A 19,298-nucleotide genomic window follows, 5' to 3' on the forward strand; every position below is an offset into this window, starting at 1 on the left:
TGTCTGTCTTTTAATAGTTTGACTATGATGCATCTAAGTGTGGATCTCTTTGTGTTTGTCCTACTTGTATTTCTTTGAATTTTTCAGATTTGTAGATTATTTTTTTTAAAAATTCAAATGAGTATTTGGGTTGTTTTTGGTTAATATTCCAAGACATTATTCTCCCTTCTTTTTTCCCTTTAAAATACTGTATTTGTCTCTCTTTCTGGGACTGCCACTAGTTATGTTGGTTCACTTGTTCGTATTCCACAGTTCTTGATCATTTTTTTTCATATTTCTTCATTCTTTTTTCTTTTTGTTCTTCAGATTGGATAATTTCTGTTGATATATTTTCATTTTCAGTGAGTCTTTTTATATCACCTGAAATATGTTGCTGACCTCCTCTGGTAAAGTTTTCATTTCACTCCTATTTTTCAGTTTATGGAATTTCCATTGTATTCTCTTTAAAAATAATCTTTACGATATTCTCTACCTAATGCTATCACTGTCATCATTTTTCGGTTCTTTAAGCATGGGTTCCTTTAGTTCTCCGAACATATTTAAAATTCTGCTTGGAAGTCTTTTCTAAGCTTGACACCTGTGCCCACCTTACAGATAGTTCTATTCACTGTTTTTCCCCCTAGAATATAGATTGTATTTTCCTGTTGTTGCTGAAAACTGGAAACCTTAGCTAATGTATTTTAGCAACTCTGGCTGCTGATTCATCCCCCTAGGGGGGTTGCTGTGGATTTTATTTATATGAAACCATTATAAATGTCATCCTTTGTCTCTTGAAACAATTTTTATCTTAAAATCAATTTTGTCTGGAATTAGTATAGCCATGCCTACTCTTTTTTGTTTTTCTTTTAATACGGTATATATTTTTTCATAATTTTACTTTCAACATATTTGGGTCTTTGAATCTAAAATGAACTGCTTGTGGATAGCATATAGTTGGATCATATTAAAAATCAGTTCAGCCAATATCTGCCTTTTAATTGGTGCATTTATTCCACTTACATTTAATGTAAATACTGAGAAGGTAGTATTTATGTATACCATTTTCCATTTGTTTTTATATGTCTCTTTAACTATCTCTTTTCCTGATCTTTCTATTAAGATTTTTACCTCTGTTATCATACATAGCTGTTAGGCTCCACTAATTCCCAAATTATTGCTCTAGTATTTTTTTACAATGCCCTGGATCATAAATTTCTCCACAGAGTGGTCCCGTTAAATTTGCTTCCCTTTGCTGGGATAGTTTTTGAGGCTAATCTTTGAGGTTTGTTCAGACCCCAGAAGGGTTATTCTTAGCTCTTTCCTTGGTTCCCTCTGGTAAACTAGATGGCCTATAGTTTATCTTGTTACTCTCAGGGAGATAAGAGCTTCCTCTTAATTGCTTACCATCAAATCTCCATTGTTTCTGAGAGCATCCTAAGGCTTGAACTTCCCAACACCCTGTTTTAAATAAAATCAGTTCCTTTGGGGAGAGTTCCAGAGCTCTCTTTTCTTTCCTGCCTCTCCTCCTGGGCAAAATCTCTGAGCCACTGCTAAATAGCTAGGAGCAGGGGCAGTGGCCTCTTTCTCTTGGAGTGACACATCTGCTTTATGATGAAAGCACTGGGTGGGGTCAGAAGTGTCTGGTCTTCTAGGCTTGCCTCTCCTGCTGTGAAATTTCCACCCTAAAATTGAGCAGAGTGGAGGCAATTGGGGTCCCAGTGTTCTTGTTCTGATGCACCTCAGGTAGAATTTTCACATGAATGGCAACTGGGTGGTGGACGAGAACCTCGATTTCTTGGCCAGGCTCTCCTGCAATTACACTCTGCAATAGAGAGCTGGAGAGATAAGGAAAGCTAGTATCTGCTCCTCCCAGGAAGAGATTGTAGTTCTTCAGTGTGAGTTGAGGGAGAGGGAGCCCTGTGTTCTTGAACATCCCCAGAGAGTCGCCATCATTCTGAGTCCAGGGTGAGGAGTGGATCATAATTCAAGTGCCACTGACACTTGTTCTTATCAAGATTTTCTTGAATAAGTGTCCCTTCACTGGCTATATGCCCTTAGGACAAATTCCAGAGACTTTCATAAAATTTTTTTTCACCACTTACGGCTATTTTGCTGGTGAGTGGGCCTGCAGGACTCTTCATCTGGCCATTGGCCATTGCATGGTTAAACTCCTCCCACATCCCTTTTTATTTGTTTCTTTGTTTTTTAATTTTCTTGAGTTCAATAATTGATGATTTCTAAAGTTATTAATAGTTCCAAAACATGAATTATATTAGCAACTGAGTTTTCTTTGAGGAGTATTTCAAACTATATTTATCTCACTATAACAAAACAAATCGGTCTTCAGCAAAATAAAACCAATTAACATGGTCTTTAAAATTGACCTGGAATATTTCACAAATGCAATGATGTTTCTAACAGGTTTTTTTTTTTTTCTGTTTGTTTAGATACATTAGCGAGGGAATATTTGGGAATATTTTGCAGTGTTCATTTTATTTTCCTATTTCTTCTTTGAGGCCAGAGTGATAATTATAACATACAGGGCACTCCCAGGGACTGATGGAAGCTGCAGAACCACACCCTCCCCTAGCCTACATCCCATTCTGAATCTATTAGGACCATGCTTGTGTTTCCTTACTCCCCTATACGTTGGACCACCTCATATAATTGTATCAGAGTAATAATGGTTCTTTGAAAAGAGCCATATCATATTTACTTTCTTGGATATTTAATTTATTTGTAGACCACTTGGGACTTTTTAATCTTTTATTATTTCTTATATCTTCTTTACAGCTCCTTTTATTCCCTCTAACTGACTCTAGTTTTTCTTGGGCAATTAGGGGAGCCACACTGGGCATCTTGACTTAGTCACCTTGACACTGGGAAAGGCTCTTACATCTGTTTCTTCTCATTATGTTCATTGTTCTGCAGCAAGGCGGAGTTTGTCTCGCTGTTGCCTGTAAAATTTGTATCCTGATCATTCAGATACTTAAAAGCATTGATTATATTCATCTTAATAAGTCAGTATCATTTTATAAAATTTACTTATATTGATTTTTAAAAATTTTATAGCAACTATAGATATATAATAGATTTTCACCTAGAAAAGATAAAGGGATTTCATTTGTGTCTGAACTTAGTGTCAACAAAACCAACCCAACAAAGTTGCCACTTTCTAATAATTAAAGAAAATTCTGAAATAGACATTGGTTCAGGTATTAATTCAAACAGGTGATTTTGGTGCTGAAACCAACAGGGAGGGTTTCTGATTTCAGCTAATGGATACACCCATGCCTTAGTTTCCAACCTCCATGTTTCGATGTAAGTCTTAAACAGAGTAATTCTTTAAATTTTCCTGATACCATACCGTCGATCTAGAAAGTCAACAGGGGAATGAAATATTGATTATTGCATTTTAAATTTTGTTCAAAGTATTGTACAAATTGTAGTTTTCCAGGAAGTTCAATGATTATTCAACTTGAGTAGTCTAAAGTGTGGGGAGTTTAGGATCAACTAAATCTCCAAGTATAACCTTCACGAGGCCAGTTCAGATGCATACCTTCCTCAGCTCTGTGTTGTTGTGGGGCAGCCTAGTGCTCATTCTGACAGGGCCTAAACCCAGAGGGGACAACAATCAACTGGGCAACTGGGCAACTGGGCAAGATCCTCTATCATTTTTCGAAACAGAAAAATCACTTGTAGGACTCACTTTAAGATCCAGATGCTGTCAACTCTGCTATTTCATCCCCAGATACTCTAGTCCATTGTGCTCCCCCTCATCCTTACTCAGCAGAGCCTCACTCTGCCCCTCCTCTCCATGACCACTCTCAACAACTTCATCAGCCTCAACCAGAGTTGTATGGCAGCTGGATCTAGCCTCTGACATGATGGGAAATAGGTGGATTGGAAGCTCTTGCCGATGCCATGAGTATCCCAGGACCATGAGAGCACTACAGAGGGCACACTTGGGGTGGCCTGTGGACCAACCCCAAGTCCAGGAAGCCTCATCCAGTTCAGGTTAACAGCTTAGCACAATGTTTAAGAACACAAACTTAGCATCAGAGTGATCCATGTTTAGATCCCAGCTTTGCCACCTCCTAGCTGCAAAATTTTATGCAAGTTACTTGGGACCTCTAAGCTTCAATTTCCTTGTCTTTAGAATAGATTAATACTAATCTTGCAGCTGTTTGTGAAGAACCAGTAAGATCATATATTTAAAGTACTGAGCCTTGTGTTGAGCTCATCACAGACGGTACTCAAAAATGCTTTCTCTTATTTTTTATTATTCATTTTAATTAAAAGCTAGTTCAGCCTATTCATGAATTAAACCAATGTCAGCCCAGAAAAGTATGAAGTATTGTACACAGAGGTTCTAAAAAAACTCTTAACCACGCAGTCATAGATACCTGGGTCCCTGCCCCAGGGGCCATTCCCTTCAGACTGGTTTGCCCTCATCTTCCTGTCATAGCCCTAAAGCCCTGGTTTCATAACTGATGTATAATATCTACCTTTGATCTCTTTCAGATTTTGAGGGTTTCTTGATCCTTTTCCCTGCCATTTTGGACCTGAGCTCCCTAGCATACATTTTGGGTCTAATATTGTTACCAAGTCCAAGCTCATACTACTTGCCACATGGCAGGCCAGTAAATCAAGAGGTGAGGTGCTGGGGCAAGAAATAGCGACTTTATTTGAAAAACCAGCAGGCTGAGAAGATGACGGAGCAGGGTCCCAAAGAACCATTGTACCCGAGGTAGAATTCAGGCTTCTGTAATACTAAAAGGGCAAGGGGTGTGGCTGGTTGCTGCAGACCTCTTAGTGCCCAAATCGTTTCTTCTTGAAGCTGTCCACATAGGACTGGTCACAGTATTCCTTTAAACTTCCAACACGACAATCGTTATTTCCTGTTCTGCAACTTTCTAATCTATATGAAGGAAAAGTGTTTAAAGACTTTAAAGGTCAAGGCTGGGAGGCTGGGCCTTGAGAAAGGGCTGTCATGTATATATCAGGCTCTAGGCAACATTGTTTTACAAAAGGTGCAGATCCAGTGGGACTAAGCACAGGCAAGGAACACAAAAGGTTAGAGCTAAAGGAATAGATCCAATATGGAGTCAGGTTTGTTCTTCTCTGTCACAATGTCTCATTTCATGTGGCTACTGGCTCTGTAACGTGCCCCACTTGGAAATAGACAATGAGTCAGCACTGTTCTGTCTTTGGAAAGCAGTGAAACACTTGGGCCCATTAAGCCATGTTGCAGTGACTTTTGTTACCAAGGTCAGACTGTCTTCTAGAAAATTTGGTCAAATCATTGAGGAGTTGGTACAAAGAAAGCTATAGGCATTTTGAGTCTTTGTAAATTTGAGAAATGGAAATCCTTAGATCTTGCAGTTTTTAAAGTTAATCAATGAAATAGTCTCTGCTAAGGAATATTGACTATCCTTTTTATAGGGATTTGGATGTTAAGTGGCCTTTAAAGCTATGTTTATGATTGTCTGGATGACTCTTGGAGGCAGAGCATATATAAACAAGTTCAATATAGAAGTATTTACCCTTAGAAGAAAATCTTGAATGAAACTGTCTTGGATCTGAACTGATGGACACATTAAATATTTAAAGATTTTCATTGCAGAGTTTTGGCCCCACTTTTTCCCAGATTGTAGTAGTCTCTTCTTAAAATTTTAATACGTTAGGGGAAACCTCCATTCAATATTCCCACAGATAGCACTCTACAAATGTGAGCTCACAGTTTGAAATTGCAAAATACACGGGGAAACAGATCATCATGAGTGAGAGTGAGCAAGACATTCTTAGGTTGTAATATTTTAAGAATGATGAGTAAAATGATTAAGATTTTATATATGCAGCTTTTCCCTTCTTTTGAGAAAACAGCAAGGAAATAGATTTTTATGTATTACTGCCTCAAATCAGGTAACTTTTTGGCTACTGAGAACAGGAAATAATGACAATGCATGGATATTTCAGCAAAATGCTTTTCTGACCTTTTGGAGATAGTATAATATTTTTAAACCTCTACTTTTAAGTAATTTTAAATTTCTTAAAATGTCTCAAAAATGAGAATTCCCTTCTCAGTGCATCATGTTGGTACAGATACTGGCATGTCTTATTGCTGATTTTAACATTGGTCACTTGGTTAATGTGGTATCTGCCACTTTCCTCTACTATAAAGTGAAACACTGATAAATTATCTTGTGGGGAGCTACTTTGGGACTATATTGATATTATGTTTTTTATCAAACATTTCTTCACTGATTTTAGCATTTATCAATAGCTCTTTGCCACCAACAATAACTTTCAGTGTTTGCCTAGTATTGACTTTGTTTATCCTTGTTTTTTACACATTTGTTAACTAAATGTTACTGAGTCCAAACTGGTTCTGCTCACCACATGACAGGCCAATAAATCGGGAGATGAGGTGTTGAGGCAGGAATAGTGACTTTTTTCAAAAAGCTGGCAGACCAAGAGGATGGCAGACTAATATCTACCAAGTCAGAATTCAGGCTCCTTTTACACTAAAAAGGGGAGGGGGTGTGGTTGGTTGTTGCAAACTTCTTGGTGCAGGAATTCTTTGTTCTTGTAGCTGTCCATGTGGGTCAGGGCATGGTGTTCCTATAAAACCTCTAACAAAACAAGTGTTATTTTCTGTTCTGCTGCTTGTTATCTTTATACAAGTGCAAGAGTGTTAATATCCTTAAAGGTCAGAGCCTTGAGAACAGGCTCTCCTGTCTATTTCAGGCTAAAGGCAACATTGTTTTACAAAAGGTGCAGAAACAGCAGGACTAAGCCTAGGAAACAGGGCACAGGGTTAAAGCCAAAGGAACAGATCTAATATGGAGTCAGATTTGTTCTTTTCTGTTACATAAAGAGTATCTGTAAAGAAGAACAATCTTTCTCCTTTATTTATTTAAATATGTATTTGCATGAGTAAAATCTCATGGATATTTATTTTGTTCTATAGGTTATCACTCAATACTATCATTGTTTATTTTCTTGCTCAAATTGTTCCAATGTTGGCCATTAGGAGGAGCTTCATGTTAGCTCTTGTATTTTTTGGACTCACCTGCATTCATTTTGAAGCATTTCCTAATTTTCTGGCATCATAAAATGTTCCTAATTTACTTTGTATTTTACATGCCCTAGTCCTGGCTTCTCCAAAAAAAACACTCTCATCCCTTTTACTGGAGAAGGGTATTTAGAAACCAAGATCTGGGTGCTAGATATGCTTGCTGCAACTTTAGGTGTCCCTGATTTTAGCCTTTCTCAGGAAACAGCTGGGCATACATGTATGTGTGTTAACACACAAACACACACACATCTACACATCCATGTCTGTTTCTGTCAATGTTTGTTTATATATTAAACTAAGTGAGTTTATGTTGATACCTTGGATCCCCATCCAGCACTACAAGTTTATCACCCTTTGCTCTCCTTACCTATGGGATGTGGCTCAACAATCCATACCTGCTTTAGGAAGGTGTATAAAGAACTGAACAGATGCATGTGGAGTGGGGGTGGGGATGGTTCACAATGTAGTCTAGAGGAGATAAACATCTGTGGGGTAAGAACCCAGTGATGACAGGAAAATGCAACTCATTTTTATTCTTTTTCATCCTGACTAACTTGAAGTTCCCTAATGATGAAACACTAGATTGCACTATGACCTCTAGGAGTGACGTGCAGCTTGGTTCCCCTCTTGGTTTTTGGTTTCTGTTTAATATACCGATATGAGTGTGCAATCTCTGTGTTTGCATAGGCAAACAAAATGAATTTAAGTACATTTTCTAAGATCTTTCTATTGAAATGAATTACTTAGAAATAAGCTTTCTTTTATAATTATATAAATATATATTACAATTATATAAATATGTAATTTATATAAATATATACAAATAATAATTCCAATAATCTGGAATAAATTATAGAGCTTGGGACTATCTGGTCTTTGAATGTTCAGTGTAATTCCTCTGTGAAACCATCTGTGTCTGATTTATTTTGGGGGGAGGCAGACTAGTCATTTCTTTAGTAACTTTCTCTGTTTCCTTGGAAGTAGGTCTAAGCTTCTTAAATCAAATGAAGTTAGTGTTGGTAATTTTTATTTCTTTAAGAAGCTGTACATTTCATCTCAATTTGAAAATTTATTGTCACAGAGATCTCCAAGTTAGTCATTCATGATTTTTAAAAAAATTCCTCCTCTTTCAGTAGTTATTTCCTTTTTTATATTTTCTTATTTTGAATATTTGTGCTTTATCCTCTCTCTCACCCCCCACAATCAAGTTCACCTGTGGTTTGTCTATTTTGTTAACTTAAAAGAAAAAAATCCAGGATTTGGCTTATTAATGAGAGCTACTATTTCTCTGTTCTCTATGTCCTTAATTTTGGCTTTAACTTTATAATTCCCCTCCTTTATTGTGGTTTACTTTGTTCTTTTTCTAGTTTTTATATTGAGAAAATAATTGATTTGTTTCATTTTTATTGATAAATATGTTTTGTGAAATGATTTTCGTCTGACCACTGCTTTAAAATGTATCCTTAGACATAGGCAGTGCTTCATTGTTTCCTTTTAAAAATTATACTTTCTTTGTATTTCTCCTTTTACCAAAAAGTTGTTTGAAAAGGTTTTTAACTTTGCATATAGAAAGCCTTGTTGTTGTTTTTGTTGTTAGTAATTTCTGATTTTATTACATTAGAAATGTTTAAAAAATATTTCTACTTTATGGAAGTTACTGGCATTTTCTTTCTAATCTTTGTATATTGCATCAACAACTTTGTGAATGTGCCATGAGCATCAGAAGAAAATTTGTATTCTCTGTCTTCAGGGTGTAGTGTTCATATAAATCCATAGTATCTTTCCTATAGATTGTGTTGTTTAAATATTTTGTCTCTGTAGTTTTTGTCCATGTCTTATACTGAATGTGGTGCATTTATGTCTTCAATTACTGTGTTTCAGTCTTTGCAACTCTTGTAGTTTGGCTTCATACAGGCTGTTTCTCTGTTACTTAATTTATAAGTATTCATGAATGTTATACTTGCATTATTATCTGCCAAAATTGTGGCTTTACCATTAAAAAATGTCCTTCTCTGTTATGTTTCCTTTGTCTGATATCAAGATTACTATACCTGCTTTTTTGTTTGTGTGTTTCTGTTACCTGGTGTTATCTTTCCCTACTCCTTTATTTTAAACCTTTTGAAATTCATATTTACTGATATGACTGTTAATTTTAATCTCTACTCTGATATAATATTTTTATTATGTGTGTCTTCTTGTAATAGTAGTTATATTCATTTCTCTATAAGGTGTGTATGCATTGTTCATTGATAATTTATTTTGACATTTGGAAATATTAGTGTTTTTATTCTAGTGGTTACTTTTATGCTTAAGTCTTTTTTAATGCTTTTAGTACCTAATGCACTTTTTAACCTTTATTATCTGGATTTTCAGGTTTTTTCAATATCTTTATGACTACCTGTTGCTTGTACAACAATGAGATTTTTCTGTTTTTGTCTCTCTCCCATTTACTAACAGGTTAATAGTTGCATTATTTTTACTTTATCATGTAACAATGATTTTCTAATAGTCTTTCACTTAATCTATATATTTATTTATATTTATATATTTATATCTGTATCTTAGATGTACATACATGTCAGTATTTTAAAATGCTGGCTTAGTTCTTTTGTTGAAGTTTTCCCAGTAGTGATTGAGGAAACTCATTCTCTAGTACAAGGGTCAGCAAGTATGACCTGTGGACCAAATCTGGCTGCTGCTAGATTTTGCATATAAAATTTTATTGGAATACAGTCCCATTGATTGATTTATTGCTAATAGCTGCTTCTGTATTACATTTGCAGAGTTTTGTAGTTGCAATAGAGATCTTAGGACACACAGAGTATAAAACATTCACTCTCTGGCCCATTTTAAAAAATGTACACCTGCTTTAAAAGAGTCTTCAGAAAGGGCTAATGGGCGCTGAAATTCCTAAGTTCTTGTATGTTGAATATCATTTTTCTACAGCCTGGATGTTTGAAAGACAGCTTGGCTGGATTTAAATCCTTGCTTTACCTTTTCTCTCATTGATTTTTTCAAAAAATGCTCTTCCATTGTTGCTTTGTTTTATATTGTTGATTTTGAAAGGTCTAATGTCAGTCTAATTCTGTTTTTGCCTATGGGCCTTGATGGTATTATATTCTTCCATGAAATCTAAAAGTTTTATTAGAATGTGTATCAGAGATTTTAGGGTTTTTTTTCTTAAATAAGCTAAGAAGAATGAGTTGAGGTACGGTTGCTTTTGATCCTTTCAAAAAGGCATTATTACAATTTGTTAGCAGAATTATGGCAAAGATACATTGGGAACTAGGAAAAATTATTACCTGTGAGGAGGTGTCAAATGCAGAAAGAGGTGCAAATTATATTTCTCAATATACAGTTTATATTCAGTTTTTTCTTCGGTTTTATTGCGATATAATTGCTATACAGCACTGCATATATTTAAGGCATACAGTATCATGGTTTGACTTACATGCATCATTAAGTGATTATCACATTACGTTTAATAAAAATCCAACATCTCATACAAATGCATAAAGAAAGTAATAGAAAATTTTTTTTCCTTGTGGTGAGAACTCTCAGGATTTATTCTTTTTTTGCTTATTTTTGGACACATGAAAATCTATTATTATTGTGCTTTCACCATCAAAACTCACGACCTTGGCCTTTCCTTCCTGCCTCTGTACAAGGCCAAAGGAGAGACGCTGGCTGCTCTGACCGCCTTAAAGCATACTCCAGGAATGTCGCCGACAGCATGACCTTTGCAGCCAGATCCAGCCACCCAGAACGTCATCATTTTCCTCAGTAAAATTCAAACAACCATCATTGGGAACAAAGGTTGTGATAAATATAAATATATATTTATATTTATATTTATATATATAATATTAACTTATTTATTTTGCCATTCTTGATTAGCTGAACCCTGACGCACTTCCTGATGGCAGAATTTGGCTATTTGGCTTCAACCCCTACTTTTCCAAGCACAAGTAATTCCTTTTGCATGAGAAGTGCTGTGCCCAATTGGGCTTTCTCGTACTATTTATCATGCCACTTCTGGTCTCATTGGTGGCTGTGGAACTTCTTGGCAGTACAAAGACTGTGACATTTGCCCATCCTGCTGATGCCACAGGCCTGAGCAAAAGAGCAGGATTTACTCTTTTAACCATTTTCATATATAATATGTGTCAGTGATAATTATACTGGGCATGTTGTACATTACATCCCTAGTATTTATCTTAGAACTATTTCCCTTCCCTCTATCCCCACCTCTGGTAACCACAAATCTGATCTCCACTGCACCTGAAAGAATAAATCAAACTAAGGGGGTAAAAGACCTGTACTCAGAAATCTATAAGACATTGATGAAAAAAACTGAAAATGACACAAACAGATGTAAAGATATATAGCATTCATGGATTTGAAGAATTAATATTATTAAAATGCCCGTACTACCCAAGGTAATCTATAGATTCAGTGCACTCCCTATGTAAATATCAATGTCATTTTTCAAAGAACTAGAACAAATAACTCTCAAATTTGTATGGAAAACTTAAAGACCCTGAATAGCCAAAACTATCTTGAGAAAGAATAACAAAGCTGAAGTTATCATGCTCTCTGATTTCAAACTGTATTACAAAACTACTGTGATCAAAACAGTATGGTACTGGAACAAAAAAGGACACATAGATCAATGGAACAGAATAGAAAGCCCAGAAATGAACCCACACTTATAGAGACAATTAATCTAAAACAAAGGAGGCAAGAACATATGATGGGAAATGACGCCTCTTCAACAAATGGTGTTGGGAAAACTAGACAGCTACATGCAAAGAATCAAACTGGATTACTCTCTCAAACTATGCACAAAAATAAACTTAGAATGGATTAAAGACTTAAATATGAGACTTGAAACCATAAACTAGAAGAAAACAGAAGCAAGGTGCTCTTAGATATCATTCTTCATAATATATTCTTGGATATATCTCCCTGGGCAGGGGAAATTAAAGCAAAAATAATAAAATGGGACTACGTCGAACTAAAAAGCTTTTGCATAGCAAAAGAAACTATCAATGAAATGAAAAGGCCACCTAATAGGAGAAGGTATTTGCAAATGATATATTCAGTATAGGGTTAATATCCAAAATATATGAAGAAGTCATACAACTCAACATCAAAAAAGCCAAATTAAAAAGTGTGTAGAGGTTCTGAATAGACTTTTCCAGGGAAGACATACAGATGGCCAACAGGCACATGAAAAGATGCTCTATTAATCATCAGAGAATCTCTAATCAGAGAAATGCAAATCAAAATCACAAAGAGCTATCACCTCACACCTGTCAGAATGGCTATTACAAAAAGACAAATACTAGTGTTGATGAGGATATGGAGAAAGGGAGCCCTCGTGTACTATTGGTGGGAGTGTAAATTGGTGCAGCCTTTATGGAAAACAATTTGGAGATTCCTCAAAAAACTAAAAATAATTTTTTACTAACATATGATCCAGCAATACCACTCCTGCATAGTAGTTTGAAGAAATCAAATCAAAACAAAACAAAACAACCCTCCCAAAACCCACTATTAGAAAAGATGTATGCACTTCTATGTTCATTGCAGCATTATTTACAATAGTCAAGATACGGGAGCAACCTAAGTGCCCATCAATAAATGAATTGGTAAAGGAGATGTATGTGCACGTGTGCGCGCATTAACACACACACACAGGACTATTACGCGGGCATAAAAAAGAATAAAATACTGACATTTGCAACAACATGGATGTACCTAGAGGATATTATGCTAAGTGAAATAGACAGAGAAAGATAAATACCATATGATTTCATTTACACATGGAATCTGAAAAACAAAACAAAACAGATGAACAAAAATAACAAAACATAAACAGAGTAATAGGTACAGAGAACAAACAGGTGGTTGCCAAAGGGGAGGTGGGTAGGGAAAGAAAATAAATAGGTGAGAGAAATTAAGAAGTACAGACTTCCTGTTAGAAAATAAATGAGTCATGGGTACTGAATGTACAGTGTGGGGATATGGTCAATAACTAAGTAATATCTTTGTATGGTGACAAATCATTACTAGATTTACTGTGGTGATCAGTTTGAAATGTATAGAAATATTGAATCATTATGTTGTGTAACAGGAACTAACATAGTTTCGTAGGTCAATTTTATTTCAAAAACAAACAAAAAACTCATTAAAAAAAGAGATCAGATTTGTGGTTACCAGAGGCAGTGGTTTGGGGGGGGGGTAATTGGCTGAAGGTGGTCAAAAGGTACAAACTTCTAGTTATACGGTAAATAACTACCAGAGATGTATTATACAATGTGATCAGTATAATTAACATTGCTTTATGTCATATGTGAAAGTTGTTAAGAGAGAATTCTGAGTTCTCATCACAAGAAAAATATTTTTTAAAATTTTACCTGAATGTGATGATGGATGTTTACTAATCTAATTGTGATAATCACTTCGTACTGTATTAAATCAAATCATTATGCTGTATACCTTAAACTTATACACTACTGTATGTCAATTATAGCTCAATAAACCTAGAAGAAAAAAACCAAAGGGAACAAACAAAATATATTATAAATTTGCTGACCTGAATGCAACTGTATTTATAATTACATTAAGTGCAAACAGTCCAATTAGAAGGAATTTTTGAGAGAGTGGATGTAGAAGACTCTAACATGTGATACCTACAAGAGACATAATTTTGATGTAAAAACACAGATGGTTTGAAAGTAAGTGAATGGAAAAATATATAGTATGCAAACAGCAAGCATTAAAGGCTAAAGTGACATAAAGTAGACTTCAAGACAATGTTAAAAGAGATAATGAAGGACATTTAATAATGATTACTAGAACATCTTATTAGGAAGACATAACAACTAGAAATGTTCTTAATGAAGCCTTAAAAAAGTGATTGTCATTAAATTAAAACAGAAGAGACAATTCCATAATCATAGAAGATTTTATGACCCTTCTCTCACAATTGGTAGAACATCTAATCAAGGAAGTCATGAAAGCCATAAAAGATATGAAAAAATTGTCAAACCATTTTACTCTAATTGACATTTGTAGAACACTGCATCTGACTGTGCACTAAGATTACAGCATTACAGTGTAAGGACTGTATATTCTGACCACAGCAAATTTAAGTGAGAAATAAATAACAATCAGATCTCTGAGAAAACTCCAATGTTTTCGAATTCAACAAAGACTTTCAATCAAATCATGAGTCACAAGAAATCACTAGGGAAAAACAAAATATTTTAAAATATTACCAGTACTGTCATGTTGCAAGATTGTTTCCTAAGAATTAGATTCTAAGTATGATAATTATATTCTCAGTATTATATTCTAGGTGAAACATATATATCTTTTGAAAATATTGTTTCTGAAATTAGCTTTTGTAGACCAATTCTTTAGTGCAAAATGCAACCTGTTTTTGCTCATTATGTGGCAAAATTCTAATTGTCAGGACCAAAGGTTAATCTCATAATTGCATACAAGCCCCATAGAGATTGTCTTCTCATTGTTTTATTAGTCCTGAAAAATAACATGGAAAAACTAAGAGTGAAGAAATAAATAAAGTGCTCTAATGATGAAAAAATAAAATAAAATAAATGTCAGTGAAAATACACCACATCAAAAAGTTTTGGATGATACTAAAGTTGCCTGAGTGGGGAACTTACAGATTAAATACTCGTAAAAGGAGAAAGACCTAAACCCAATTATCTAACATCTCATATTAAGTAAATGGAGTGGAAAAAAAAGCAAAATAAAATTCAAGTTAAGTATAAAGAAGTTAAAGGTAAGATCAGAATCAACAAATTAGGAAACAAGCAGATAATATAAAAAACAAACTAAGCCAAATCTGGTTTTAAAAAAGATCAACACCATTGACAAACTTTTAGCTAGATAGATCAAGAAATAAAAGAACACAAACCACCAATATCAGCAATAAAAAGGGGTTATCAACATAGGGAATACAAAAATTAAAATAATAATAAGGTTACTGTTAATAACTTTATATCAACAAACTCAATGACTTATGTAAAAGGAAGCATATTCTTGAAGAATATGTGATCAGAAAAAGTGCTTGATATGATTTCTATCTTCTTAAGTTTATTGAGACTTTTTTTCTGTGGCCTAGCATGTGCTCTATCCTGGATGATAGATAGATAGAATGTTCCATGTGAACTTGAAAAGAATGTATATCCTGTTGGTTTCATATGGAGTTTTTAATACATGTAGTATTTGATAATGTGTTACTTAAGACCAGTGTTTCCTGATTGATTTTCTGTCTGGGTGATCTGTCCACTGATGTAAGTGGGGTGTTAAAATGTCCTACTATTATTGTGTTACTGTTAATTTCTTCCTTTGTGTCTATTAATATTTGTTTGATATATTTAGGTGCTTCTGTGTTGAGTGCAGATATATTTAAAATTGTTGTATCTTCTTGGATTGATTCCTTGATCATTACATAATGTCCGTCATTGTCTCTTGCTACAGTCTTTGTTTTAAAGTCCATTTTGTCTAATACAAGTATTGTTACTTTTTCATTTCTATTTTCATGGAATATCTTTTTCCATCCTCTCATTTTTCAGTCTGTGTGTGTCTTTACATATGTAGTGAGTCTCTTGGAGACAGCATATAAATGGGTCTTGTGTTATTGGTTTTTTTTTTTTAATCCATTCAGCCACTCTGTGTCTTTTGCTTGGATATTTAGTCCAGTTACATTTAAAGTAATTACTGATAGATTTGTGCTTATTGCCATTTTGTTAATTGTTTTCTGGTTGTTTTTGTAGTTCTTTTTGTTCCTTTCTTTTCTTTTGCTCTTTTGCTCTATTTCCTTGTGATTTGATAACTATGTTTAGTTTTATGTTTGGATTCCTTTCTTTCTCTCTCTCTCTTTTTTTTTTTTGTATGTATCTATTGTAGGGTTTTGGCTTGTGGTTACCATAAGTTTCATGTAGAATAACATACATATATATCATAAATGTCATCTTTATGATTATTTAAGTTGATGATCTCTTCAGTTTGAACACATTCTAGCAGACTTGTAGTTTTACTCCTCCTCACTCATGTTTTATATCTTTGACCATGTGTTTTACAGCTTTGGTCTTGTGTACCCCTTAGTGACTTACTGTGGATATGGGTGATTTCACTACTTTTGTCTTTTATCTTTTGCGCCAGCTTTGTAAGTAGTTGATCTACTACCTTTACTGTCTGTTTACCATCTCCAATGAGGTTTTTCCTTTCATAATTTTTATATTTCTAGTTGGGGTCTTTTCTTTTCCACTTATAATAGTGCCTTTAACATTTCCCGTAAAGTCAGTTTAGTGGTACTGAACTCTTTTACCTTTTGCTTGTCTATAAACTCCTTCCCATACGAATGATATATTTGCTGGGTAGAATATTCCTGGTTGTTGGTTTTTTCCTTTCATCACTTTGAATGTATTGTGTCACTTGCTTCTTGCCTGCAGAGTTTCTGCTAAAAAGTCAACTGATATTCCTATAGGAGTCCCATTGTATGTACCTAGCTGCTTTACCCTTGCTGCTTCTAAGATTCTCTCTTTAACTTTTGCCATTTTAATTACAGTGTATCTTGGTGTGGATCTCTTTGGGTTGATCTTGTTTGATACTCTCTGTGATTCCTGGACCTGGTTTCTTATCCCTGGTTAGGAAAGTTTTCAACTATATGTCTTCAAATATGTTCTCTGGCCCTTTCTCTCTTTCTTCTCCTTCTGGGACCCTTGTAATGCAAATGTTAGTATGGTTAAACTATCTCTTAAACTGTCATTTTTTTTAAATTCTTTTTTTCTTTTTTCCATTCAGCTTGTGATTTATACTACTCTGACTTCTAGTTCACTGATGTTTCTTTGTATCATTTAATCTACTGTTTATTCCTTCTAGTGTTTTTTTTTTTATTTCATTTTTTTTTCCTTTGGCTCTGTTGTTCTTTATATTTTCTCTTTGTTAAACTTCCCAGTGTGTTCAGTCTTCTCATTTATTTTATTATCTTTATGAACATTACCTTGAACTCTTTATTAGGTAGATAGTTTATCTTTGCTTCACTTAGTTATTCTGAGGTTTTATCTTATCTCTTTATTTAAAAAATTCTTATGTCTTCTCATGTTGCCTAATTCTCTGTTAATTTCTATGTATTAAGTAGGTCAGTTACATTTCCTGATCTTAGAGAAGCACCTTATGTAGGAGACATCCTATGGTGCCCTGCAGCATACTCCCCTCTGGTCACTAGAGCTATATGCTCTAAGGGTACCCCAGTGTAGGCTGTGTGGGCCCTTCTGTTCTGATGAGGCCAACTACTGCGGGCATGCTGGTAGGTGGGACTGACTTCTGGCTGGTTGGCTACCAGGTCCTGCCTTGTGAGGTGGCTGCTGGTCCACTGGTGGATTGGGCTTGGTCCAGGGGGCCCTGGGGCTAGTTCTGGCCCACTGGTGGGCAGGGCCATGTCCTAGTGCAGCTGGCTGCAGGGCCAGTGGGGCCTGGAGCTGGTGCCTGCCTGCTAGTGGGTGAGTAAGCCCCTGGCACTAACAGACTAGAAAGAGAACTCCAAATGGTAGCTGCCATCACCAGTGTCCTCATGGTAGAACAAGTACCCAAGAATGGCTGCTGCCAGCATCGTGTCCCCATGGGGAGTTCCCATTGCCTCCTGCCTCTCCAGGAAGTTCTCTCAGATCAGTAAGTGGGTCTGACCCAGGATCCTTTCAAATCACTGCCTCTTCAGTGGGACTCAGAATATGTCAGATTTTGTGTGTGCCTTTTAAGATTGGAGTGTCTCTTTGCTACAGCCCTTTGGCTCCCCTAAATGCAAGCCCCACTGGACTTCAATGCCAGATAATTTGGGAGCTTGTCTTTCCGGTATGGGAGTCCTGGGCTGGGGAGCCCACTGTCAGGCTCAGATCCCTTGTGTCTTGGGGACAACCTCTCTAATTGTGATTGTCCCCCAGCTTTTGAGTTGCCCATCCAGGGGTGTGGGTCTTTACTGTACCCTTCTACCTGTCTCATGGTTCCTTCTTTATATCTTTAGTTGTAGGAAATATTTGCTATTAGTCTTCAGGTTGCTCTCATAGATAGTTGCTCTGTGCGGAGTTGTCATATCGGTGTGCTAGTGGGAGGGGTGAGCTCAGGGTCTTCCCACGCTGCCATCTTGGACAAATGTCATTTGTGATCAACTGATTTTAAGTGAAAGTGCCAAAGCAATTCAATAGGGAAAGGAACATGTTTTCAACAAATGATGCTGGATCAACTGGATATATGTATGGAAAATGAAAAGAGTGCTACGGTGGATTTTACTATTTTGTATTTTCACTCCTTTATCAGTTTAGTAATCTCTTTAGTGAAGTTCTCCTTTTCATTGCTAAACTGGGGACTTGTGACTTTTATTCTATCATCCTCTTTCTTCCTATTTATTATTCTCCATTAGCATGTAAATTTTGTCATTCCTTTCCCTCAATTGAATGTTTGTTTTCTATTTTATTATTTTCTGCTCTTACAAGTATTATTTTCTTCTTTTTATCCTTCGGGTTAAATTTGTTTTTCTTTAACTTCTGAAAATGGATGCTTAGCTTTTTGATTTTCATGCTTTATTTTTTCCAATATGGTATTTAAATTTCCATTTGGCATAGATTTAGCTATATCCTGCAAGTTTGGATATGTATTTTGATTGTATTTATTTTTTACTCATTCTGGCTTATTTTTAATTTTTATTGTGATTTCTTGAATCATGTTTATTTTTTCTTAATTAGCCAATTTCTCAAAATGGTTGTGGATGTGTCTTATTGTCCTTGTGGTTCTATTTATGCTTATTTATTTTGAGACTGTGTTATTGGGCATATATAAATTTAGAATTGTTAACTCTTAATGAGGAACAGAAAGTTAGAAAACTTTCATTTATTTTTCTATCCTTTAACTTTCAGATTTTCTCACCTTATGTTTTAGATGTGTCTTTTGCAAATAAGTGTGTATTTGGGCATAAAATTCAAATTTTTAGTCCAGTATGACAATCTTCATCTTTTTAGTAATATATTTATTCTATTTAAATCTGATGACATTACTGATACATTTGGGTTTAAATCTGCCATCTTTTTGTCTGACCTTGTATATTTTTATTTTCAATCTTTTTTCTTCCTTTATTTGAGTTGATTGAGGATTATGTAAAATTCGATTTCTTGATTTTTGGCAGTTATATCCTCTTTTAGTGGTTTAC

General features: G+C 35.2%; 1 protein-coding gene and 1 pseudogene across 1 annotated transcript in view; one reads left to right on the plus strand and one right to left on the minus strand.

Moving 5' to 3' along the window:
* OCA2 (OCA2 melanosomal transmembrane protein) overlaps positions 1-19,298 on the plus strand; it is a 175,198-nt gene that overhangs the window by 128,181 nt on the left and 27,719 nt on the right.
* On the minus strand, positions 10,692-11,328 carry LOC102511516 (annotated as a pseudogene).

The sequence above is a fragment of the Camelus ferus genome, chromosome 5, assembly GCF_009834535.1.
Source record: "Camelus ferus isolate YT-003-E chromosome 5, BCGSAC_Cfer_1.0, whole genome shotgun sequence".
NCBI lineage: Eukaryota > Metazoa > Chordata > Mammalia > Artiodactyla > Camelidae > Camelus > Camelus ferus.